A 27,445-nucleotide genomic window follows, 5' to 3' on the forward strand; every position below is an offset into this window, starting at 1 on the left:
AGGATTTACAGCTGTTTAAACATTTTGAGCTTTTCGTCTCAACTGCATGTGGTTCTACTCAGACCAAAATCACTGTCTTGTTCACCTGACTGCACGACAAGCTCCATTTTCCTTCTTGGTACTGGCTAATGGCCCCTGAGCTAGAGTTCTCCTCTTTATTTTTCACCCAACAGTACAAGATATAAAGTTCCTGGAGCATTGGTCCATAATCTTAAAACAAAGAGACTAAGATAGAATCACTCCACCCTGCACAGGAGTTGGTCCATTCACTTTATGATGAACTTGGGCAGGGATTTTGGGATGGAGAGCAAGAGCAATCAACTATCTGGGGGGAGGCCTGGGACTATCAACTGGAGGGCATCCCTTGGGTGGAGTGGGCCACTTGGGACAGCTCATCTTCCAGCCCAGTACCCTGTGCTTTCCTCCTGGTCCAGATGTCATTGGATGCTCATTTTCTTGGCCTTGGCACTAATCGTTATAGCCTGTGTGTGATCCTAATGTTATGGAGGCAGTCCAGTTGGACCACAAGTGCTTTGTGAGTCTCTCATGAGCAGTCACAAGATGATAATTATAAAAAACTAACGCTACTCTGTAGAGTTACAGGGTCGGAGTGGTTTAAGCCATTAAAGTATCTGTGTTTGAAAGGAAAACAGAATAGACCTGAATGCAGTTTGCATTTACATAAACTTGACATTTGTGGCACTACAGTGAGGATGGTGGGTGGCAATTCTATTTTGCAGAAGAGGCAAAGTGACAGGAAGGAGGTGACCCAGCAAGTTACTGTCCCAGTCCAACATGATGCCTACCGATTTCAGGGTGTTCTCCCTCAGGAGTTTGGAGCACTGAATGACCAGCATGGGATCATCTTGTGCTTGGATGGTGACTCTGGAGAAAGAGTGGATGTGGGCGGGAGGGAAATGAAGGAGCCAGGGATGACAGCAGGGTTGGGCTTACACACTGGCTGCCTGGGGTTCCTGGTGCCTGGCAACTACCGGAGAGATTTTCAGTCCCCTGAAATGTACCCACATCCTGGCCACCATGAGGATAAGAATGTCCCACAAGGCAGCAGCTGGGGCAGGGAGGGGTGGATGAGGTCCTTAAACCACATCCCTTGTTGTATACAATGACACGCACCCTCAGGCCACCATCTGATGTCTTCTTTGTGGAATTTAGATGTGGCAGAAATGCCTGTAATAACCTGACTCGGCTGTCACTACTGGGCTGGCCTACAGAGGACTTTGCCACTGGATAAGGCCTTAGTTTTTCAGCACAAGAGAGGCTTTCTTAAAAGAAAAAAAGAGTCATGTTAGCAGGTGCTTTCAAAAAGACACAGATATACACAATGGCAGGTGGACAAATCCCTCCCCCTACCCCTCACCCCCGCCAGGCAGAGGGAATCAAAAGCAACAGCAATGCATCAAGTACAGGCAAAACACACAAAGAATGGGATCGCTCTGACAGGACCAGTCCAGCTTCCAGAACTGGGGCCAATTCCTGCCCTAATCTCATTCACCAAGAAGCAACAGAACATGGAGAGAAAGCAGACGGAAGACAGCTCAGACCCTGCATGGAACTCAGCATGGCATAAATAAATTAAATAAACAATAAATCACATAATCTCCCTGAATCCTGTGATGTGGCTGGAAAGGACCTTTTCTGATATTAGTTGGGCACCTCACCAGACCTGTCAACCCTCTCTGCCTATATAAAACAGAGGGATTACTACTGTTATTCACTGGATGAAAAACAGCCCCAGCCATTTGTTCTGAAACCAGTCTCTTGTTTCCAGCAACACTGAGCACCTAACATGTGCCAGGCACTTTTCTCAGGGTACTGTGTACATCCACTCATTCAGTCCTCAAAACTAGCCTGCAAGACGGTACTGTTGCTTTACAGATTCAAAAACCAATGCACAGAGAGGTCAACTTACTTGCTCAAAGGTACACAGCAGTGAGCAAGTGGCACAGCCAGGATGGGAACCCAGGCCATCTGCATCCAAGCCTGCGCTCCACCACTCTCATAAACAGGCCTGAGGGCTCAGCCCTGTGTTGAAGGTTTCAGCCACTTGTCCTGCCTCCCTTCTCTTCCTCCCCTGAAGCCTGTGCCCATCTGCCTCGGTTTCACTTCTTACTAACGTGGGTTTATGGAGGTAACTGGGATGACAGATATTGTGTATCCCTGAGCCTAAACCTGTTCCCTATTCTCTCAGCATTTCTCCAGTTAAGCTTTGTGTTGTCCTGAGACAGAATGCTTGATTAACATCTAGGTTAAAAAATTCAGGGTGGCTACTCTACCAAAGCCAATATCCAGGGTTGACAGCATATGGTTATACATTTTGCAGAGATAGAAGTCTAATATTCAAACAAAAATAATTCTGAAAGTCTCTGAAACACTTTTAAAAATGATCTGCAGAGGCAGACACAAATCGCTGTGAAGGAAACTTTTTCTTCTAATAGGGATAAAAACCCTAAGGAAAAAAAAAGTTAAGGAAATGACTTACTGATATGTAGGGAGGCAAAGGAAAGTGGGCCCTAGGGAGCCATATTACAGAATTACGGAAGCCTGGAGGCCCAGCTGGGAGGAGGCAGCTAGAAAATGAGGCCCCTGGAGCATACCCGAGCCTGTGATTTGTTCCTTCTTTTTTTTCTTCCATGGCTCATGACTCAGAAACACCTGAAAGAGGCAGTGAGAAGGACCCAGAAGCCGGGGCTGAGGCAGCTTCGAGTCTGGGCCTCCAAGGCAACATGGCCTGGCTCTATCTCTTTCTAGATGTATGACCTTGAGCTATTGGCTTGCCCTCTCTGAGCCAGTTTCTTAATCTACAAAATGGTGGTAACAGTACCTAAATGCATAGGTGGTTATGAAGATAAAATGAAAACATCCAAGTCAAGTGCTGAGCTCGGGAAATGCAACAAAGTGATAGTTAGTAGCAGCAGTAATAACAAATAGTAGGGGTGGAGAGGCCAACAATCCTCTTAATGTCCTAGATCATGATGCTTAGAGACCAGGTCTGTGACAGCCCCGTCCTAGACTGAGAACCCTTTGCAGAATGACACAGCAGCCCATCTGGACAGTGGGAAGCTGTTCTCACCGACTTCACACATTCCAAGAAAAGCTTGGGTTCATTAATGATTTAAGGTTACAGTATTAGAAACAAGAGCCCCACATGGGAAGGATGATGGTTTTCTGTAACCCTGAATGTAGGCTTGAGTGCTCCATCAGCCAGTAGGAGGAATGGAGAGCCCACACCCGGGCATTCCCAATCCAAATGATATCCCTAGAGCCTGAGCCAGCTGCAGGGTGTGATCCTCAACTGAAGGGGACTCCAGACTCTGACCATCCTCTGCATGCCTTCTGGTGCCTTGGAACACAGCAGGGACTGCAGACCAAGGAGGCCGGAAGAAGTGACCTGAGGTGGTGGAGCAGGGCGGGGTTGACGGGTAGATGGGACCACATGAATGAAGGCTCCTGCTGCAGGTCGCACTCTCTCCAAAACCACACCAGGTCTCTCTGAAGACAATTTCTTCAGGTCAAGGTGTCTGTGTGAGAAGTTCAGAGAGTGTTTGTGGGAAGTCCTCCTGGGTTGATGGAGCATTCATGCCAACAGCCAGGGTTACAAAAACCCAGGGTCCTTCCCATGTGGGGTTGCCATTTCCAATACTGTAAAACCTTAAATCATTAATGAACCCAGGCTTCTCTTGGATTTGCGTGAGTCGGTGAGAATGGCTCCCCACTGCCCGTACGAACTGCTGTGTCATTCTGTAAAGGGATCTCAGGCTGGGCTGGGCCTGTCACAGGCCTACCACCATGAGACAGCTTCCTCGCCTCCCCCCACCCTGCCACCCACGGACTCAACCACGGAGGCTCTGCCAGCCAGAGCAACCCTGCAGGCCCTGTCAGCTCCACCACCCACTCAGCACACTTGGACCGAACCCCAGGCTGCTCGGCCGGGCCCTGTGCGGCCTGGGGACAATGAATCCTCTCAGTGTGCTTCAAATCGAATGACCAAACACCCTTCTTAAAGCAATGCTGCCTGACCATTCTCAAGTACAGTACCTCCTATAAATAAAGACATAATGGTGCTAATGTGGACGACGGGGCCATTCTTGCACATGAAAGGCCTTCTCTGTGTGGGCCTGTTGTGAATTGTCCTTTTTCAGTAGCCTAATTGTCAGCCCAGAAACTGAGAGCAAAGTGGAGAAGAGTTGTTCTTCTGGGAGGTGCCGGCCATGTTTGTGAGGAGGTGCTCACAGGCGGGCCACCCACAGTCACCCACCTCCTGTCAGGCTTTGGGGCCCACGGGGCTGCCAAGAAACAGGGCCTGGGAAGGCGGTTTGTTCAGTCCAGGGCCCGGTGTGCTCCTGGAACTGCAAGGGGCTGCGGCAGCCCCTGGGGAAGGGAGACCGGCCATGCTCTTCCTCCCAAAGCTGCCAAAGGGTCTCTTGGCCGAGGGACAAGTTTGGACAAGCTACTGCTCATCCTCATGGTCACAGTCCATTGGGGCTTTGCTGTTGTTTCCCTATGGGATTAGTTCTCCCTTCTCACTCGAGGCTGACAGATGATGGGAAAGCCTGTCAGTGTGCCAGCCCTGCAGGGATGAGCCTCAGCAGTCCCCACACCTGACTTCAGGACCTGCAGCACAGGCTGCCAATGAAAACCATGGAGGAGCCATGCCCCGGCCCAGCCAGCCTGAAGTGTGTGCGTAGGGACAGCAAGCGAAGAAAGTTCCCAGACAGAGGCAGAATGAGGATGGCAGCTGAAGGCAGCCCAGCTGGGGACTGCAGCGCTGAGGATAGAGTTGAAGAGTCTGTGCAGGGCAAGGCAGGCCCAAGCACCAGCACTCTGGTCTCTGCCTGCCTTCTCTCCATTTCTACCCCACACTAAAATGCTTGACATTCTTGCAGTTCCTTGAATAAGCCCTGCCTTCGCACCCTCCCTCAGACCTCTGCACACATCCACATAGGGGTCTCTCAGCCTCTAATGCCTTCCTCCTCCTCTGTCACCAAGATCGAGCTTTGGAAGCTGCTCCATCCTGGCCCTCAGCACTCTGGGTCAACTTCCTCAAGGGCTCCTCTGCCAACTGGTGCCCACCCTTTCTCCCCAAGGAAACAGGAGAGCAAAGGCCATGGCCTCTGTCTCCCCATACTTGTCTAGAGCAGGGGCCTTGTCCTCCCATATTCCCTGAGGGATCTCCCGGGAAGGGGGGGATGGCTTTGAGGGTGTGGTTTAGCTGTTAGAGGCCACCTTCAAAGCAGCAGCCCAAGAAGGGGGCTCACAGGGTACAGCCAGGAAGGCTGAAACTTGAGACGCTAGACTAGCTGGATTGCACTTCATGAGGCGTCCAGGCAGGTTGGCTGCACTTGAGACAGCGGAGATGGGGAGACGATGGGGGATAGTTACTGGCATCCTTTCCCCCTCCAGTGCAGATACTTACCAGCCGTGTCTCAAAGTTATCATTCCCCCATAGAAGAAAGAGATGGAGGAGGAAATTGTTTTCCAAAAGTATCACCAAGGCACTGGGAGGCTGTTCTGAGAATGCAGGTGTGGGTGAGGGAGGGAAGAGGTGACAGCAGGAAGGACAGAGCTCACCGGGGAGGATGCATGTGTGCATGTGCACATGTGTGGGTATTGGGCAAGGCCAGTGAGAGGAGCAGCAGCAGTAGGCTGGGGGCCCGAGAGGAAGGCTCCACCCACTCACACTCAGAAAATCCAAAGGCCTCTGGCACTGTCCAGGGCATCTGGTCAGGAGCACCCAAAAAACATGCCATAGGCGGCCTCTGTGAGAGCATGTGGTGCCCAGAGAGCTTGTGCAAAGGCCTGCACATGGGAGGGGCCGACTGTGATTCTGGCCTGCAGGAGAATTGGAGTGGGAGCTGCCCCTGTGAGCACCCGCACATGAGCCAGGAAAGATGAAAAAAGAGGTCTAAAGACTAGAGGTGCAGAAGGTGGGGACACCTGGGGAATGAGAGGTTTGGCCAAAGCCATTAGAGGAAGCTTGTAGGGTGACCTATAAACCAGAACTGAAGGGAGAGACAGATCAGCAAACCAGAGGAGGAAGGCAGATGGGCAGCCAGACCACGTGGTGAGGCCCAGGATATAGAGTGCAGAGGGCCCAGCGAGTAGGCCCAGTGTGGCAGGAGGACGTGGCAGCTGGGAAGGCAGGTGTGGGCAGATGGGGGAGATGTGCACTGTCCTGTCTTCACCAAGAAGCCCTCCCACATTTTCAGTGGCACACGTTCTGTGAGCCAACCTGTGCTTCAGCAGCTGGGGAAGGATGACTGGACAAAGACACAATCTGAGGAGGCAGAAGCCAACTGAGAGCATTGTGAAACAGCCCATGTACGAGACGGTGCAGGCCTCAATGAGGCCAGCATCAGAGTGACCAGAGAAGCCAGGCATTGCAGGGGACCACGGGGGTGGAGGTGGCAGGACTCAGGACCAAACTGGACTGTGGGAGGAAGAACAGCAGAGTAACACTGAGATTTGTACCCCAACTCACAGGGAGAAGCATGGCAGGGGGACTGACTCAGGTTCACCTGTGCTGATGGAAATGCCCAGTGGGAACTGCAGAGCTGGATCTGGAGGGGTCACTGCTGGACACAGGCCTCAGGGTCATTTGCCCAGGGGGCAGAGCAGAAGTGGTGAGGCTGCAAAGGAGGCAAGGAAGAAGCATGGGACCAGCTAGGGACTGAAAAAGAGCACCATGCCCAGGAGGGCCGATGCATAGCGGTTACACAGCAAATGCGTACAAGTGAGGAGGGTGGGGCAGTGGACATCCCAGCCTAACCCTCATTGCATACCCTAAAACCCCTCTGTTGATATAGCCAGATGCAGGCTGCATCAGAAGTACCTGGGGGGCGGGGCATGGTGGCTCATACCTGTAATCCCAACACTTTGGGAGGCCAAGGAGGGAGGATCACTTGAGCCCAGAAGTTCGAGACCAGCCTGGGCAACATAGTGGGTCCCCATTTCTACAAAATATTAAAAAATCAGCCAGGCGTGTTGACATATGCCTGTAGTCCCAGCTACTTGGGAGGGTGAGGGAGGGTCGCCTGAGCTTGGGAGATCAAGGCTGCAGTGATCTGTGATCGCACAACTATATTGCAGCCCAGGTGACAGGGCGAGACCCTGTCTCAAAAAACAAAAAACAAAAAAAAATCAAACAAAAATGATACCTAGGGGACTTCAACATCCATCAGTGTTTAGGTCCTTCCCTGAGACTGAGTCAGTCTAGGGTGGTACCCTGACATCAGCATGTTGGAAAAGCCCAAATATCATCATAACCATAAAGACAGATTTCAGAGGACTGAGAGAAATGTTAATGTTTTAATTCTACAAATGGAGGTAGGGACAGGAATTTGTTTAATAATACTTTTTTTTTTTCCTAAAGTATCTCCTGGGTGATTCTGAGGCATGACTAGTTTGGAAGATCCTGGTTCTAGGGGGGAAATGGTGGGGCGTAGGCTGTGGGCCTCTGGAGGACAGTGACCTGCCTTTCCCCCCTCAGACCCCTAGTTCAGTGTCTCTCCCCACACAGGTCTCAGGCTCCTGTGTGTGTAAAGCAGCATGGGGTCACCCTGGGCAGGACAAAGGGAATGGTCACAGCTGCAAGGCATCTTTCACTGTCTTCTCCTCCCTACACACCCATTTTTAAGGTCCTACAATGGTGCGAGCGGAAGAAATGCTCACCTGGGGACTCTTGTGTTCCTCAACAGGCTCTGAAAGCTTCCTGGTCAATTTGAAGTTGGAAGACTCACTATAATTTATGAGGAAAGATTTACCTAGTTTGAGTGAGAGATCAATGTCTGTGGGTAAATGAATTGTCAAACTTCTTAACTGGTCTTGCTCGACTGAGGTTAGTAGTACTTGCTTTTTAAACACACTCAAGGTAAATTTCTTTCAAACACAGGGGTCGAAATGCAAATCAGATGGCAAAGTTTTACTGTGTGTGACACCAAGGTACATGGTGACAAAGAGAAGATAAAACAGTAGTGGGTACTTCTCTGGAAAGGCAAATCCAGACTTTTGTCCCTAAACTCCTTCTCCCAAAGCCACAACTCTACAAGCACTTTGGATGTGCCCTCAAAGCCAGACAAACTAGTCAAGACCTGGAGAGGCTCTGGGACAACTGAGACTGTCCAACAGGGGACTGAGTCTGAGAGCAGCAACAATTGTGCTTGCACAATTGCACTGTGTCCAGACTAGGAGGATTCAGTTCTATTTAAAAATGTGGCTGGGCGTGGTGGCACATGCCTGTAATCCCAGCACTTTGGGACGCTGAGGCGGGCGGATCACGAGGTCAAGAGATCGAGACCATCCTGGCCAATATGGTGAAACCCCATCTCTACTAAAAATACAAAAATTAGCCAGGTGTGGTGGCGTGCACCTGTAGTCCCAGCTACTCAGGAGGCTGAGGCAAGAGAATCGCTTGAACCCAGGAGGCGGAGGTTGCAGTGAGCCAAGATCATGCCATTGCACTCCAGTCTGGGTGACAGGGCAAGACTCCGTCTCAAAAAAAAAAAAAATGTAAATGCAAAAATCCAACAAGAACCACCATGATTTGCAGGGCAGCTGTGCAGTGCCCACCAGGTTGAGAGCACACCATGGTCAGCACTGACCAGTCTCCAATTTCTGGAGTATGTGCTGCCATGGCTTACACAGTCCACAAAGAGGACTTCAGAGCAAAGTGACTCATTTTCGTGATTTTCTAAGGCTACCCTATCCAACACAGTAGAGCCACTGGATATGTGTGACTTTTTAAGTTTAAATTTTAATTAAAATTAAATAAGATAAAGAAATTCATTTTCTCAATCACACTGGCCACATTTCAAGTGCTCAGCAGCTAAAAGTGGCTAGTGGCACTCATTGGAGAGCAGAGATACAGAATGTTTTCTTCACTGCAGAAGGTGAAGAAAATTCCATTGTGCAAAAAACTCCATTGGACAATGGTGTTCAAGATACAGGCTCTATAAGGAACCTTGTCAGCCTCATGTTTAGATCTAGAAAAATTAAGAATATTTAGTAATTGTGGCCACCATTAGTGGCATCCCTGGGCTATTACCAAAAAAAAAAAAAAAGAAAAGAAAAGAAGTGAAGGAGGAGGAGGAGGAAGAAAGAGGAGGAAGATGAGGAAGAAAAGAAAAAGACAGAAAGAAAAGAAAGAAAAAGATAGACGGAAAGAAAGAAAGAAAGAAAAAGAAAGAAAGAAAGGAGCTGCTTGAATATAACAGATTTTCCTGCATTTACTAATATCTCCAAAGAAAAAGAAACAGCAGCCCAACATCCCCGCTCTATAAATACTGGGCTAAGGAACATCTCCTAAGGGGTTTAATGAAGGCTAGAGCCTTCATGATGTAGCTAGAGCTTCTGCTGAGCTTAAATTTCATGCTCCCAAAAATTATTTCCAGGGGTTATATTAGAGTGAGAGAGTCTGACAATGTGGCTCTGTAGTAGGTTTCATATTTTTAAGCCTTATTTTGAATTCTGCAATCTTTTGTTTTTACTAAGAGAGAAATGGTTTTGAAGAACTTGTGAAAAAGCACAAGTGTCTGCAGTGGTATAACAAGAGCATACCAACAAAATGGTAATTATGAAGAGAGTGTAGCTACCTTAATGGAAAATAACACTGGCTATTCAAATCCTCGGGGACAGAATTCATAGAATGGGCACCCCCTCTGCTTGGATGAAACAAAATCAGGTCCGTCAGACACTGGGTTTGCATGTCCAGTTGTCACATGTCAGTGTGACCAAAGCACAATCTGAAGGGGGCCAAGACCACAGCAAGGTGGAGAAAGAAATTGAACTGGAAAATAGGATCAACTGTTTCCACTGGATTTTCTGATTTTTAAAAATTAGAATTTCGCTCCTTCAAATGTACTCACATGCACACCCCAAAACCAAAACCAACAAAAAACTGCCACCCATTACTTTTCCACCAAATTCCTACACAATCATGGCGGATCTGCCTATCATTAAGAAAATAACTTTTGCCACAGCATGTATGTCAAACAAAAACTAAGCAGGGGAAATAGTCAAGCCTGTCTTCTTTAATGTCATAGGGCATGAGATCACATCTAAGCATTGGTTTTCTAGTGAAACAAGAATGGTTTAGGCTAATTTGAAATGGCATATACATTTAAGTACAGTTAAATATAACATTACAATATACTTGGGATAAGTATGTTATACTTATATATGTATATGTGTAATATGTATATTAATATAATCAATAAACATAACCTAATAAGTTACCTGGCTGGCCATGACCCCTAAGTTATTCTCCTCTTTTAGAGGATATATATTCTTAAAATGCACATGGAGGTGCACTAAAGGTTTTTTCTGAGTTATAATATTTCCCTTAGTGAAACTAACTTAATATAACAGGGCGTAAGCAACTCATCTTGTTGATTTTGTCTTAGCAAGCAATTAAACCTGAATATAAACTTTATATTAAATATAAAGCTAAACTATTAAAAGTAATATATACCAAATTACTACTTTGCTAATAACTGAATTAGTTCATTGCGATTTTTCTTTACCCAGATGTTTTTCATTAAAGTGAAAAACAACACAATTTTTTAAAAGCCTATTATCCTTAATCCATGGCATCACCTAGTTCTTATTTAAATCACTGTTGGAAGAAAAAGTAGTTCCACTGCTGTGCTTGTATTAAATGAACATAACTTTAAATACGCTGCATCTAGTGGAAGAGAGCTCTGACTCTTTGGTTTCTGAAAATGACAGCAGTTGCAAAAAACCCAAAAATACAGGAGTTCCAGTCATTTCCTAGTTTTGCTTTGGCATATATAAAAATCAAACCCTAGGAATTATTTAATGTAATGTCCATTTCTGTGAAATAGCTATAAATTCAACTCTATTTTCCAAATTTATGCTTAATATTTTTTAAGTGATTTAAAAGTCTTACCAAGAACCTGGCGAGTATATGGATGTTGTTTTTAATTCTACTGATAAGATATATATAAAAGATATGTACTTTAACTTGTTCTACTTGTCTTTAAATTTTCTCACTGTAAGGGCTGTGCATAGTGGCTCATGCCTGTAATCCCAGCCAAGGCGAGTGGATCGCCTGAGGCCAGGAGTTCAAGGCCAGAAGTTCGAGCCCAGCCTGATCAACATGGCAAAACCCCATCTCTACTAAAAATACAAAAATTGGCTGGCCTGGTGGCACATGCCTGTAGTCCCAGCTACTCAGGAGGCTGAGGCACGAGAATTGCTTGAACCCAGGAGGCGTAGGTTGCAGTGAGCCAAGATCACACCGCTGAACTCCAGCCGGGGCGACAGAATGAGACTCTGTCTCCAGGAAAAAAAAAATTCTCACTGTAAGATGTTAAGGAGTGGTGAGAAGGCAATCTATTAAAACTGAGTATTTATATTACCAAGCTGGATATGGTATTTCCAAAAGATGTTAATATCTTTTCAACAGAAAATAGTTCATGTAACTTCTTGGTTCGTATTACTCTTTCTCCTTTCAGTTAATCAAAATAAATTAGTAAAACTATTCAAAATTTAAGACAACAGCAAGGCCTATAAATGCAGTTTTCAGATTCAAATTTCTCTGGAAATTTTTTCTTTCCAATTTTCTTTTCCCTGGGATTTAATTTTTCCCATTTATTGGTGACATCCAATAAGTCCCAGTTTTAACATTTGCAGACATACATTTCTCTGTAGGTTAAAATTAATGAAGCATATTCAAACAGCTAATTCCTGAGTTTAAAGTTCTTGTATCACCTAGCTTCTGCTTAAATCTCAAAAGCATAATTTCCCAAGCTTAAGCTATCAAATTTGATTGCCTCTTCGTGCAAAAAGCCACATACTACAAACAGTTTCTAATTGGTACAGAACTATTGGTACATATATAAGGAAATATATGGATATAAGATTTTACTTCTAGAAGATATTATTAAAATACGTAGCACTCGTGTAATTATATATTGTTAAACCTCTGCAACTGGTTAGTTCTCAGAGAATCCCATATCTCAGCATATTTACATTCTCTCTGACTGCTAATAAAAAACCTTAAAAAGCAAATTGGAAGCATTTCAGTAAAATAGATGAAAACGGCAAAAAACCTTGCTATGGAAAAACAGTATGTATGATCAGGGCTTGATGTCATGTCTTTTATATCTTAATAATGTCACTTATCCTATTTTGCATACTCTCTGTGGTAAGCAGATTCCTCTGGCTATCATATTTGACCTGAGGCTAAAAAAGTGAAAACTCTGACATAAAACACTTTTTAAAATCTTGAGATATTGCACAAGGACTGAAGGAGACATTTGTCCAGGGTACGATTATTATTAATTTTTTTTACTATGAAAAAAAGAAAATTAGAACCCTGTTAGCAAAGAGCCAGTTGATTTCATTCATTTACAGGAGATGAAGAATTCCTGATGGAAGTTGAGTTGTACCCCACCTAGCAGACTGGGAAAAACATGATGTACCCCATACTGTCCTGGCATGAAGCAGGGTTACAGCTAATATGATAGATACCCCCATGTTTCCAAACAATCAGCCACAACGAAGTCAGCTATCAAGTCAGCTGTATAAAGTAACGCAAAATATCACTTTCCCAGACATATCTACCATCATAATGACTGCTCCATCAGGAAAATTGATTTTAAAGAATTACATATAAAACTTTAAAAGAGAAATTCCTTATCATTCAATGGGAAACTTAAAAAAAGAAAAAAAGATTTGGCTTTCCTAACGCATGGCTACTCCTCTGCTCAGTTGTTCTTAAAAATAATTTATGTAAAGCAGACTTTTCTCTAAATATACTGTGCTCTCCCATATACACACTGAAAATGATATTTGCATACAGTGAGTGTATGCACTGATACACACATGGTAAAAATTTAAAAAATATGGACTGCATAAATCAGTAGCTGATTTTAAATACACACCAACTTAAACAGATTTGTTTGCAATTTCTGAATTTCTCAGGTAGAAAAGATCTTTCTTGCTGGCTGTAGTTCTAGAAGATGCTTATACTGTAGAGAGTGTACAAAAATGCTTCCCACATAAACAAAGAAAGTTTCCAGGATCTTGGTATTCTAACCTTGCCTTTGCTATTAAGCACCCACCAGATGAATATGATGGAGACAAGCAAAATCAATCTGTCATGCTACAGTAAACATGGTATTTTGTGTGCGGCCCAAGACTTTTTTTTTTCTCATGAATATAAGTCACCTGCCATTTATTATGAGATTTTTCCCCGATTGACACCCCATTATGTATATTCAGTCAAGCTCAAATGAGATTTCAAGTGATCAATATACTATTTGCGCTGAAAGTTTATCAGCAGCTCTATCAATAAACTCTGCAGAGAAGCAAAAATGGAAGTGATATTTAGTGAACTGAATTACATGAAAATCTATGTTTTGGGAAAGGGAGCACAGACAGGAAGGCAGAAAAACAAGGGATAAGAGAAGGTAGAAGAGATATTTTTCCTAATAAAAATCAGCTTTCTATAGCCTGACCACTGATGAAATGCATCGAATGCCTAAGAAGTTCTCAAAAATATCTTAAATCACATGTTGAGATTTCTAAAGAGGTAGGGAGGGGTCCAAATCAGCACTAGGTTCCTTTCAGAGACTGAGAGTTCACTCTTTAAACAGCCATACTTGGAAGTACTTGATATCCTTCAAATGGAAAAGGTGGATCCAGCCCTGGGAAATCTGTAAAATCCCTCACCATTCAAACTCTGTGTGAAACAGCAATGGCTTCCCATACACTTTAACACTTTCCATTTTATAATTTACGTGTACCAGATCCTAACAGCCTAAACGTCATCAGCTGGGTTATAGCATTTTGATTAATGTACATTCGGTAAGAAAGGTAGCTTGACAGTAGCCATAGGATTTCATCTGGCCACCCCCACCCCAAAAACAAAACAAAACAAAAACCTCTGTTTCTGGGCCTGGATGTTTCTACATATCAGAAGCCATCTGCTTGAACCAAGAGAAGATTAGAACAGGCAGGGCCACACAGAAACGTATGACATCTGGGGAAGTGTCAATTCAGCATTACCCAAGCACCAAAGGTTCGTATTCTATTACCATGAAAATAACATGGGGGCAGTGGGGATGCGCAGGAATCAATGGCTGTGATTGCAGTCATATAAAGTTACACTGCTGGGTAGTGAATAAACGTTCATCTAGGTTAGGCTCCCCCCACCCCCTACTCAAGGGTATAGCACTTCCTTCTAGATTCTTATTTATGAAGCTAGAGTCCTTAGGCAGAAGGAATGAAAATAGGAAGAACTGCTCTGCACAGATGTTCAGAATTATTAATATTTAATTATTTAGTTTACTGAACTTACATTTTGAACCACTCTCAGGCAGAAGAGAAGAGTCACTATCCATTGTGATCAAAAGAACACCTGTAAGACCAAAATGTTTAGATCATTAGCAGTCGGGATAGTTTCCAAATTCCATGAGAAGCAAAGAGGATACATAGTAATTTGAACAAGGGAGAGATGTATATTGAGCTACATCTGAACGAAAACTATTTCTCATGATATTTTTAGTTCTAAAATCCAGAGCCAGAATACTTTTAAATTAGCAACCTAAACGATGACACACTGCAAAAAAATAAAATAAAATAAAATAAAATGTACTTTATCTACTTATAAGAACTATTCATTCACTGTCTTTTCTTGGTGGTCCTACCTACTAAGATACCTAAGCACAACAGATTCAGAGCCCACTTCTACCAGGAAAGAAACAAATAAAAACCCTCCCCACTACCCAAGTTAAGTCTCCTCAAAATGAAGAGTTTAACAGTCCTAAATAGCAATTCCAGTTTGTGTAGGATGCATGTGTATGTGGCACAATGCGCACACCAAAGCACATTTCTTGAATTTTGCAGAGATGCATGTACAAGTGTTTAATGTCACATAATTTCAAAGGAGCAGCAATTTCCAAATGGTTTTTCTAAAGGATATTCTCTATTGCCTCAATCCAACACTCACACACCCAAAAATATCATTAATTTTTAAATACTTAACGCCAAAGATATTACTAACTACAATTCCCTGTAATAAGTGGATGAGCAAACAATTTGCTTCAAATTCCTCACAAAACACGCATAACCTGACATCTTCAAATGGAAAAAGAGATTCTTGGAGGCCAACTCTACAAGAAATCAGACATCAGATGCCCCTTTCCATGCTACAAGGCTCTGCAGTGTCCTAAAAAGGCTTAGTGTACATTTGTGGTAAAACATGAGACTTGTTGCCATTTGTGAGCTAAAGCAGCCCAGGTGTTTATTCAGCCAGCATATTTACTTCGCTGGGAGGTGGGTGTTCTGGAATGCTCGTCATACAATGATGTGTGCATATTTACTGTCGAACTCAAGGAGGTACTGTTCTGGAACCTTCTCATACTGCAATTAACTGTGCAAGTGGGTAGAGCTAATTTCCACAAAATAATCACTGCATATCTTAGGAAAAGACCCTCTTTGAAAGCAGGCTGCTAGGGCGCCGGCATCTGAGCAAAGCACCAGAGACTTCTGACCAATTTGATTCCTGAAGCCGCTGCTGAAATCTATTTTGATTTTAGAATGACCCGCAATTACAGACAATTTACCTGATTGTGTGTTCCTGGTGACTCTCAAAGCCTTCTAGGTGCTAGGATTTGTAGGTATAGTTTGTGGATTTAAAAGAGGGGAAAGATAATATAAGAAAAAAAAAACAGGAAAAAAGCAGAAGGTAGTTTCAGCAGCTTAAGATTATGAGTTCAGAACAGAACCTGCGATTTTAACCTAGAGTATCACGTTAGACTGGAAGAACTGTTGAGATACTGCTAACTGGTCACGACATTCAGGTCTGAAAGTGCATTAATTCACTCTAGCCATCAAGGGAAAACGTATCATTTTCTCTTCCGTAAATGATATATTTACCTTAAAAAATGGAAGGTAACCAAGTAGGGATCCTTTTGAAAATTTTGTCTTAAAAAAAGGAAAGAAAAAAAGTCTTTGTATCTCTTTTCTTCTTGGTCAGACCCGCTATCTGCAGTAGATGATGCGGATAAACCTAACTATAATAATAAACTGTAAATTTATAATGCCTCTTTCTTCAGAGCAGCTCAAAACATTTTCTTTCCCATAGATTTGAAACAAGATTTGAAATCTCCTTGTCTTGTTGTAGAAATGGCCTTCCTCTAATCTGATGTGAAATGACTGGGTTCTGTTTGAAGGACCAAGCAGTAAAAGGTAAGCTCATTCATCTGTTTCTTGCTCCAATTATGCATCTCTGTTCAAACGGAGAGGCCAGGTGCTGGTCTATCGCACAAGCTGATTTTTTCCATTCACTGCCTAAAAAGGAGCCCCCCTCTTTCTAAAGAACTTAGTTTTATAAAAAAAAATTTATTAAGAATATCAAAGCAAAAATAACTTTTTGGCTTCACTGTATGCTTTAATATGTGTCCTTCCAATCAATCACGCCTTTTAGCCCTAGGATCTTAAAATTTGGAAGCTCTCGATCTGTATCCCTTTTCTATCAAAATCAACCTCTCAAAGTTAAATGGACATTTTAACAAGCTGACAGGTGAAAAGAAATAACACTGTGCTTTTCAAGACCTGCCTATGGATTAAAGCCTACCCTCCAAAATTGTTAGTAATTATTTAAATAAAGGTAATGCCCAAGCCTAGAAGCTGCCTCTCCCTGCACCACTGCAATTGTCGAATTCCTTTCCTGGTCTTTCATGCAGATGCTCAGAAACAGGGTGGGGCTCCCTGGTCTTGCATGCAATGTTAAGGGAGTCTGTGCTGTAAAGAAAACTCAATTAATCGTTCATATTCCAGTTTTTCAGTATCCTTCGAAAATACCTTTGAAATAATCATGTTGCTAAGAGTCCCACTGTTTCTCATGTTAAGATTCAGATTAAAACCTTTGTGTCAAACCAAATGTGCTTTGCACAAGCATGGATGACAGGTATTGAAATAAAGGTGACAAGTCGAGGAATCAGGGAGAAACCTCCTGGAAGAAGAGATGTGAGAAAGAGAGACTAGCTTCTCTATTATGGATGTCTCCGATGATGCTTTTTCAAAAATCTTTTTTTTTTTAACAAGTACAGTTCTTTAGAGTCTACAAGTAAAATCCAATCTTGCTAAGCCATGCTTGTTCCCTTATGAGTCAGCAGGCCACTGAGCATTTCAGACAGTGCAGCCAAGAGTAAATGGGCAAAGGCTGTCGCTGGACACACCCATTTTACTAATCCTGACTCTGATTTTTAAAAAATTCATCTTTATGTTACATGGTGTCTGACCTCAGAACTTGCATCAAAAACTGCACCTCCACCAAGGACTCAGGTTCCAATGTGGAAGGACTACCCTCCAGCTCCTTCACTGAGTGCAATCGGATAAGGGCTTATGTCTTCCTCAATGGGCAACTCCTGTTTCATTTTCTCTCCAGTCTGCATGTTATCAGCTTGACATTCCCTTCAGTGGCATATGACAAATCAAATTGATCAAATTGGCCATCACTGCATTCATCAGAGGAGGATTTTTTTATTTCCCAGGACTGATACCTCCACTCCCTTTACAATCATGAACACACCAAAAATAAATAAATAAATAAAATAAAAATAAAAATCCCATGTCTTGGGTTTTTTTTTCCTGGGGTTTTGTTTGTTTTTAGGGTAGTGAAAGTGGTAAGAAGTAATGAATGGATACAACTAATCATAAAGAAAGAAAAGCAACCGATAGTCATAAAGCCAAGGGCACAGTCTTAAAATATGATTTTAAATACCTAGTGCCTACATCTTAAATTTAAAGCATTGATCCAAAAATGCAGATATTATTAGCGTTGGAAAACTTTACCAAAACATTAAGTAAATTATTTTCCTAATCTTTTTGCATGATTCAGCACTTTTAATACTAATTTCTGTCAAGAAGTTATAAGGTAAAAGGAATCTTTTCTGGGTGCCTTAAAACCTCACACACTCTGTGCTGAACCATCTGCACTCCTGCTACTACAGAGTCATATCAGAAATACTGGGGGTCACTGGTATGCTGCCATAACATCTAGTGACCACCTCAGAGCCGCTCAATTTCACTCTCCGGAATCTAAGTGGCTCTTGGGGACAGAATGATCCGTCGCAGAGGCTTCTCCCCATCTCGAGCTGACCCTTACCCAGGAGCCACACACATATGCATGCACACTCGACTGCACCTGTCTCACCCCATCAGCAGCAGCTACAAGCTCCCACCTGATGTGTCTTTTCAACCTTTGTCAAGTATCTCAAGGCAAGAATGTCCTGAAGCCCTTCCCCCAAATCGAAGCTTTGGTCTGAGCCCCCAACCCGAGGGAGCATCAAGAGGAGGCCAAGGAGACAGACACCTCGGACTCTCTCTGCAAACTTGACCTGGGCATCTCACGGATTCGCGTTCGCATCCGAGGACCCCACACGTCCCCCGCACTGTCCCCACAGTATCCCACGCCCGCGGTGCACGCTCACCTGCCGGTAGACGAGCCACACGCCTCGGCGGTCCAGACTTTCGTGGCGACCTCCGTGGGCGAGCCTAAGCGCTGGGTGCCCGGCGCGCCCTCAGGAGTGGCTGGGACCGCGGGCTGGCGCCGGGCAGGGCGGTGGGACGCCTGGAGCCGGCGGGAGGAGCACGCCCAGGCGGGTCCGCGCCGAGCCCGAGCGAGCGGGCGAGCCGGGCGGGAGGGGCCATTTGTAACCGAGCAGACGCTACCACCGCCCCTTACTCGCGGGGGGCGGGGGCGGGCGGTCAGGTGACGGCGGCCCACCCTCCGCCGCCGAGCCGGGTGGTTCCTGCCCGGGAGGAGCCCCCTGGCGCGCTCTGATTGGAACTCCCGCCGCAGTGGCGGGGGAGGGGGGACACGTGACCGCCCGGCCAGGCGGCCCGGCGCGCCCCATTCGCGATGGGCACCCCATCTTCCTCCTGGAAAAGCCGGGGGACACAGAGAAGGCGGAGGAGCACGCGGGGTGCAGGAGAGCCTACCAGCCCCTTTAGCCGCAGTGCTGGTGATTCCGGCCGCTGAACCCGGAGAGGAAAGGCTCCCACGCGGCCAGCCGGCCTTGACTGTCCTCCCGCCCTGCCCTTGGCCGCAGTACCCTCCCCTCGGCTGCAGTAACCGCCCCCTACACCTCCAGGCAAGGGCACGCTCAGTGTAGACCACCGCCACTTCATAGATGCCAGTGCCACTTAAGAGTGGTGTTGGGTTTTTTTTTTTTTCTTTCCTCCTCTCTGCACACCAGCACATTGTACCCGAGGGAAACTCACGGCGGTGCACTGCAGACACCGCCCAGCTCCAGGGCCCGAAGACCCTCCGACCAGGCCCCAGGATGCCTGAGGTCTTCCAGGTCATTACGTGGAGGAACTCAGGCCTGCTCCCTGCGCAGAAGGAGGAGGCGTCGCGGGAGCTGCAGTCCCCGATCCTTCCCAGGAAGCCGGCCGGGTGGAAGGGGAGAGGGCGGTTATCGTGGTGCGAATCCAATTCGCAGCCTCTGGGAGCACGTTGCTAATAAAGGTCAAATTAAAACAACTAAGTGGTGCCGGCAGGGACGCGCCGCATGGTCAGGAGAAGCCCGGCTATTAATCATCCATAACGAGCATTGCTTTTCTGGTGTGGGAGAATGGGGCTGTGCGAGAGCCCCCCGGAGTTGCGCTCTGCTCTGAACCCTAAGCTCCCCCAGAGCAAGTGGATTCCGCAGCCTATTACCCCACCTCCCCACGGCCCCCTCTCGGGGCGGCACCACCCTAGATGGCAGGAATTCGGAGAAAATGCGGTGTCACGTCCGCCGCTATGCCCGCACACGCGTCTGCGCCAACTCCAGCAACACGTGGGGACCGTGAATCTGGGCGTCTGCTCTCCACTTAGGTGGTTATGTGGGTATACTTATATGATTACTGATTAAAACCAAATTGGACGGAGAAGTCTGCTTCTACACTGGATTCTTTCAAACTTCTGTCCAAGGGAGTTTTGCGCTCGATTTGGGCGGGGACGCAGTTTCCAGCCAAGACCGCCGCAGCGCTCAGCAGAGCCCGGGGACCGGTGGTGGTGGTGGCGGGATGGGGAGGAACAGAGGCCCTTGATTCTTTGGTACTCCACTTTCTTTCCTTATTTAGACCAGTCTGGCAACACGTCCCTCGCCCAAAATGGCCTTTCCAACTGGAACGTGACTCAGACAATGTGGAAGCCAGGGGTCCTTGACCCATCGTACCTGGGCTTCGCTGGGCATAGGGCAAGGGTTGAGCAGGTTTATCTGGAAAGGGAGTTTATTCGTAAAGCTTCGGGCATAAACGCTAGATAGAGAAACTTTAAGGAAGCTCAAAGTTTACCTACTGTAAATTGATGGGGGGTGGGGGAGCATCTTATGTAAAAAGGAACGGCCCTATTAAATTAGTAAGTATCTTATTTTCGTAGTGGACGTCTTGCTGCCCTTGGTCCTCCCCTCCCCCACCTCATTTCTCCAAACCACCAAGGTTGGAGAAATCTCATAAACAAAGTATAAGTCCGTGGGGGGCGGGATACTTGGTGTTTTTAAAAAACAAACAACAACAACAACAAACGACCTTTGTAATAAGAAAGGTGGGTACGTTTTCATTTCTAGGTCTTGATCTTAACGTTACGGCCACGTTAAAATTGAAGTTGATTGAGACAAGAGAATCCCAGAGCACAGCACGCAGACAGACAATTTCACAATTAAAAAATATGTATTTCCTTCTCCCCGCTCTCGTCCCCTCCCCCTTTCCCCGCCATTACCTACTCCCGCTAGGACTAGGGGCTGGGAGAGGAGGAGGGTGTAGTCCCTCCGAGTGCACAAGGGAGGCGGCGGAGCCACTTGTTGCTGCACCGCCAGAAGAGCTAATTCCGAGCGGATCCGGCAGGGAGTTAAAACCCTTCTCCTGGATGCGACGCCCCAGAGACCGAGGCAGACGGCGAGAACAGATTCAGCGCCTCGAGATGTGCTTTCCAACTTGAACTCTGGACCATCTTTGCTTGAAATGCTTTGTCTTGCACGTCTGGGAATTACTCTGTGCGATTAAACGCGTGACACACACACGCACACGCGGGGTTGCCCCGCAGGGGGGAGGGTGCGTGGCACAGGAGCCTTGGACTTTCAGGGGCTCTGCCCTTGGGGAGTGGTGCGAGGGGGACCGCCTCGGTGTGGCTGCTGACGTGAGACAGGTAACTCGGAAAGGTCCTCCTCCGGCTGCCTTGGGAATGGGGAGCTGTGGGCGAAGGTGCAGGGGCGGTCCCGGAGTGCACACGGCGCAGTCCGCAGCGAAGGGCAGAGGTGTGGGGGGGCAGAGAGACTAGACAAGGGCAGGCGGGTTTTCCCGATTCCGAGTTCATCCGTCTACGGGGTCACGTTCTGTTGAAAAAATGCGCGACACCCGGTAGGGAGAGAGTGACACTGACCAAGTGTCCCCGGAGGGCCGAGCCGTTTGCCCTCGGGAGGGGGTCGCGAGGCCCGTCAGCACTCGGCTCCCGCGGAAGCTGTGCTAGCGCGACAGTCTCGCCGGCGCCTGGCCCCACCAGCCTTTGCCTTCAGCGTCCTCCGGTGGCATCGTCCGAGATTTGCGGAGCAGAAGCCGAGGACACAAGCAACTCACTGTGGGCTTGGAGTGACCACGCCTTAGGGCTGTGAAAAGCTGCCCCGTGGTGACTTGGGTACGAGGAGGTTAATAAAGTGCAGAATTAGTCTTGATTTTTACCTAAAATGAAGCTGGTAGTACTGAGCGCTTAAATGACTCCGCTAGGACCCTGGAGGTTGTGGGAGCGGGGTGGGAGAAGGTAAATGCTAGGTTTAGGACAACGCAGGATATGTCCAGTTTAAGGAAGCTCCCCTTCTCGGACCACGTTCTCTGCAGCTCTACCCAACTGGAATCGCCGCTGCGCCCGCGGTCATCTCCGGCATTATGACACCCAGCGTTGCCCTCTAAACTCCAGGTCCCCGCGGCCACATCCCTCCGCGCCTGCTGGAACCAGCAAGAGTCTCTGCCTGCCCTTTCTCCTTTACATGGACCCTTTTCCTTTCACCTCTAGACCGCAGTGCGACTGGCAGACACCTCTCCGCCCCCTCCGCGTCCCGCGCCGACGGTGGGTACAGCAGCGACAGCGCGACCGCAGCCTTCTAGTGCCTTCGCCCCCTCCCCCGCGGCCACACCTCACCCACCTCACCGGCCAAACCCCGCACTCCGCCGCCGTCCCTCCCCTGCGCGCTCCCGGCGCCAACCCAGCCAGAAGCGGGTGGAAGCCCGGGTCCATGTGCAGGTGTCCTTGTGCTGGAGTAGGGGAGCGCGTAGGTCAGCGATCCGCGACCCTACCGCTGCCCTCAGCTCGGGGTCCACCCACGTGGAACCCGCCGGCCCCCGAGGGTGCCCAACACCAGTCTCCCGGGCTCGGCTGTCGTTCCCTCGAAGCCCCAGGGCGCTCCCACGGGTCAATGACCACCTCAGTCTTTCCCCCCAAGCCAGGGTTTGGCCAGTTGGGAAGCCTCTTCGTCCCCTGCCCACATCCCCTGGCATCTCCGGACAAAGCCACTTGGCTTCCCGCCCCGGCATCGGGAAAGATGCGCATGGAGAGCGCCTCCAGGCGCTGGGCCACGATCCCGGTCCCTGGCCGTGCCTGCTGTGTGCGGAGCTGGGGCGGCGGGTACCGCCTGCGCGGGGCAGGCACCCCACTCGCCGTTCCTCCAGCACCGGCACTCGACCGCCGCGGCGCTGCAGGAAGGAGGCCCCGCCGCGCCGGTTCCTCCACACCCACGTGCCCCTCGTGTGCGCGCCCCCGGCCTGCAGATGCTACAAGGCTGGCGCCGCCTGGATTTCCGGGCGGCCCCACCCTCCGCGGCCGCTACGCCTCGCTCCCTGCATTCAGTCTCCTTGGCGTCTCCGCTGCAGCATCCAAGACCAGGCGCCGCCTCTGCTAGCCGTGCTGCCCAGCACGCCTGAGGGCCGCCTCTGCCGGCAGGCCTCACCTCCCGCCCGGGTCCCCCACTCACCTTTCCTTCTGGAAGGTGGGGTTCAAGCTCTGCACTGGGGCTGTTAAGCCACCGCCCACGACCTCCTGTAGGGTGCAGCGGGAGGGCGTTCCCGAGGCGCCAGCACCCTCTTTAAGCCCTTTCCCGGCTTTCTGCACAGCACCTTCATCAGCCGGCCACCCTCCCTGACACCAAGGGAGGCATAGCTCTCGCTCTTGCTCCCGCTTTCTCTCGCTCGTTCTCACACCAACACCCACCTATACACACACCTGAACACCGAGAGGCCAGGACCGGTATCTCTCTCTTGAACTCTCAATTCCAGCACTGCAGAGCACATAACGTCGCTGACAGCAAAGTGAGGAGGTGGCACCTGTGAACTAGGTGGTTTCTTAAAATTTAAGAAATAGCCTTCTGCCCCTTGGCCTTTGCGTTCTTAAGACGATTGTACTTTATTTTTTTAAAATATATAGCCCAGTAGTATTTACACATTAACAAATTTTTGAGATAATCATAGATTCACGTGCAGTTGTAAAAAATAATACAGAGAGATCCTGTGCACCCACCCTTTACCCCCAGTGGTAAAAATTCCCAAAACTATGGTGCAATATCACAACCAGGATACTAGCATTGATATAACCCCACCCATCTTATTGAGATTTCCCGTTTTACTTGTACTCATTTCTCTCTCCTTCAACCTCTGTGTGTGTGTAATTAATTCTATACAATTTTATCACATGTATAAATTCAACTACCACCACAGTCAAGACGCAGAACGGAACTTATAACAGGATCCCTCTTTTTGCCTTTTATAACCACACCTACCTGGAGGGTGAGTGGCAAACCCTGACTACCACTAATCTACTTTCAATTTTTTCCAATTTTGTCGTTTCAAGAATGTTGTACAGATGAAATTATACAATAATGTAGTATTTTTGGATTGTCTTTATTGACTCAGCATAATTCCCCTGAAATGTATCCAATTATTATGTATTATCAATAGATGATTCTTTTTTATTAGTGGGTAGTATTCATGGTATGGAGGTACCACAACGGTAGATTATTCAACCATTCTCTCATTGAAGGACTTATTGCTGGGCTGTTTCCAGATTTTGGCTGTTGCAAATAAAGCTGCTATGAACATTCATGTACAGGTTTTTGTGGGAACATAAGTTTTCTCTGGGATAAATGCCCAAGAGGGCAATTGCTGGGTTATGTGGTAAGCACACGTTTAGTTTTGTAAGAACTGCCATACTCTTTTCCAGATTGCCTGTGCCATTTTACAATCCCAGCAGCAATGTAGGTGTGATCAATTCTTTTCTTCATACTTGGCAGCATTTGGTGGTGTCACTTTTTTTTATTTTAGTCATTCGGATAGGTAAGTAATATCTCATTGTGGTTTTAAATTACATTTTCCTGGTGGGTAAGGTAATGATAGTGAGCATCTTTTTATGTGCTGATTTGCCATCTGTATACCCTTTTGTTTTTCTTTATTTCTTTTCTCGTGGAATGTCTGTTCCCATGTTTTGCCCATATTCTAATTAGAGGTTTGTTTTTATTTTTTACAGTGGCATTTTGAAGAGTTCTTTATATATTCTAGGAAAAGTCCTTTGTGAAATATATGGTTTGCAAATATTTTGTTCAGTCTCTAGGTTGTCTTTTCATTCTCTTCACATGGGCTTTTGCAGAGGAAAACTTTCCAATTTTGAGGAGACTCAATTTACCAATCTTTCATTTTATGGATCTTTCTTTTGGTGTCAAATGTAAGAACTTTTCGCCCAGCCCTAAATCTGGAAGATTTTCTTTAATTTTAAAAATGAGTTTAGTTTTACATTTTACATTGTATTTGTGATCCATTTTCAGTTAATTTGTCTCTGAGATGTGAAGTTTATGTTGAGGTACAGTTTTTGCCTGTGGATACCCAATTGTTATAGCATCATTTGTTGGAAAGGTTATTTTTCCTCCATTGAATTGCTTTTGCAGATTTATTTTTTAAAATATCAGCAGGCATATTTGCGTGGGTCTATTTTCATGTTGATCTTGTATACTTCAACCATGCTGAATTTGCTTATCACTTCTAGGAATTTTCTGAGTAAACAATCATGTTATCTGCAAATAGTGACAGTTTTATTTCTTCCTTTCCAATCTATATGTCTTTCATTATTTTTTTCTTGTCTTATTTCAAAGTGGCTAGAACTTTCAATACCATGTTGGATGAGTGGTGAGAGCAGATTTATTTGCCTTATTCCTGATCTTAGGGGAAAAGCAATCAGTCTTTCACCTTTAAATATATTAGCTGCAGGGTTTTTATAGATTTTTAAAAAAATCTAATTGAGGTAATTTCATCTATTCCTAACTTGCTTTGAGTTTTTATAACAAATGTGTGTAAGATTTTGTCAAGTGCTTTTTCTGCATCAAATGACATGATCCTATGATATGGTGAATTGATATCACTGATTGATTTTCAAATGTTGAGCCAGCCTTGCCCACCTGGAATAAATCCCCCTTGGTTATGATATAGAATTCTTCTTATACATACTTGGATTCAATTTTGTTAAGGATTTTTGCATTTAAGTTCATAAGAGATATTGACATGAACTTTACTAGTTTCTTTTTTACTATGTTTGGTTTCAGTATCAGGGCCTTATAAAATGAACTGGGAAGTGTTCCCTCCTCTTGTATGTTGTGGAAGAGATTGTGTAAAATTGCTATCAATTATTTAAATGTTTGGTAGAATCCTTTAATAAAATCATTTGACCTTGGACATTTTTTAATGAGGTTATAAATTACAAATTTAATTTCTGTAATCGTTATTGGACTGTTCAGATTATCTATTACATCTTGGTTGAGTTTTGGTAATTTATGGTTTTCAAGAAATTGGTTCAATTTTCTAAGCTTTTGTATTTCTTCTAATGGGTTGAACATGAAGCTGTTTGTAGATTTCCCTTATAACGACTGCAGGACCTGTGGTGATACACCAGTTTCATTCCTGATACTGGTGATTTGTGCCTTATTTTCATCAGTTTTTTTTTGTTGTTGTTGTTTTTGTTTTTTGTTTTTTGAGACAGGGTCTCCCTCTGTTGCCCAGGCTGGAATGCAGTGGCATAATCTTAGCACATTGCAGCCTTGACTTCCTGGGCTCACTTCAGCCTCCCAAGTAGCTGGGACTACAGGAGTGCACCACCATGCCTTGCTAATTTTCATAGAGACAGGGTCTCCCTATTTTGCCCAGACTGGTCTTCAACTCCCGGGCTCAAGTGATCCTCCTGCCTCTGCCTCCCAAAGTGCTGAGATTATAGGCACGAGCCACCACACCTGGCCTTACTTTTGTCAGTCTTGCTAGGGATTTATCCATTTTATTGATTTTGCTGAAGAACCAGCTTTTGGTTTCATTGATTTTTCTCTATTATATTCTTATTTTCAATTTAATTGATTTTTGCTCTTTTTATTTTTTTCTTCCTCTTGTTGCTTTGCATTTATTTTGCTGTACATTTCTAGCTTCTTGAAATAGGAATTTACATTACTGGTTTGAGACTTTTCTTCTTTTCTAATGTAAGCATCTAGTGCTATAAATTTCCCTCTTGGCACTGCTTTAACTGTGCCTCACAAATTTTGACATGTGTTTTAACTTTCATTCAGTTTTATTATATTTAAAATTTTTTCTGAGGCTTTCTCTTGGTCCCTTGATTTGTTTAGAAGTGTGTTGTTTACATTCCAAATGTTTGGAGATTTTTCTGTTATCTTTCTTCTGCTGATTTCTAGTTTTATTCTATTATGGCAAGAGAATACACTCTGTATGATTCAGTTAAGTTTGCTGAGTTTTTTTTAATGACCCAAGATATGGTCTATGTTCCGTGGGCTCTTGAGAAAAATGTATATTCTGCTGTTGTTGGGTGAAGTGTCCCACCTATGTCAATTAGCTCCTGTTGGTTAATGATTTTGTTGAGTTTGTCTATGTTCTTAACAATTTTCTGTGTAGTAGTTCTATTAGTTGCTAAGAGGGGAGTATTGAAATTTCCAACTATAATTATAGATTTGTCTATTTCTCCTTTCAGTTCTACAGGTTTTCCTTTGTATATTTGGAGGCTCTGTGGTTTGGTGCTTACACATTTCAGATTGTTACATCTTTTTAGTAGGTTGATCTTTTTACCATTTATAATGTCCATCCTTGTCTCTAATAAATTTTTTTGCTCTGAAGTCTATTTTATCTAGCATTAGCTTTAAAAAGTACTTTAAAAAGCACTTCTGCTTTTTAAAATTAATATTTGAATGGTATGTCTTTTCCCATTCCTTCAATTTTAGTCTACCTATAATGTAGAATTTGGACATTCATGAATATTTTAAAGTTTTTTTTGCTGGTAATTGATGAAATTCCAAAATTCATTTTGTTCAATAAAAAGTTTATGGTTCCGTGATGTTGGATTTGGCAATGATTTCTTGACTATAATACTGAAAGTATAGGTAACAAAAGA

General features: G+C 45.5%; 1 long non-coding RNA gene across 1 annotated transcript in view; it reads right to left on the minus strand.

Moving 5' to 3' along the window:
- The window catches only part of LOC129033847 (uncharacterized), a 113,850-nt gene extending 95,198 nt beyond the window's left edge, over positions 1–18,652 (minus strand). The window contains exons 1-2 of the long non-coding RNA XR_008501689.2: positions 18,480–18,652; positions 14,342–14,401 (exon numbers count right to left, since the gene is read on the minus strand). This is a non-coding gene — a long non-coding RNA (uncharacterized LOC129033847). The remainder of the gene's footprint in view (positions 1–14,341; positions 14,402–18,479) is intronic.
- Positions 18,653–27,445: the final 8,793 nt, after the last annotated feature.

Source organism: Pongo pygmaeus, chromosome 2 (assembly GCF_028885625.2).
Source record: "Pongo pygmaeus isolate AG05252 chromosome 2, NHGRI_mPonPyg2-v2.0_pri, whole genome shotgun sequence".
Lineage (NCBI taxonomy): Eukaryota > Metazoa > Chordata > Mammalia > Primates > Hominidae > Pongo > Pongo pygmaeus.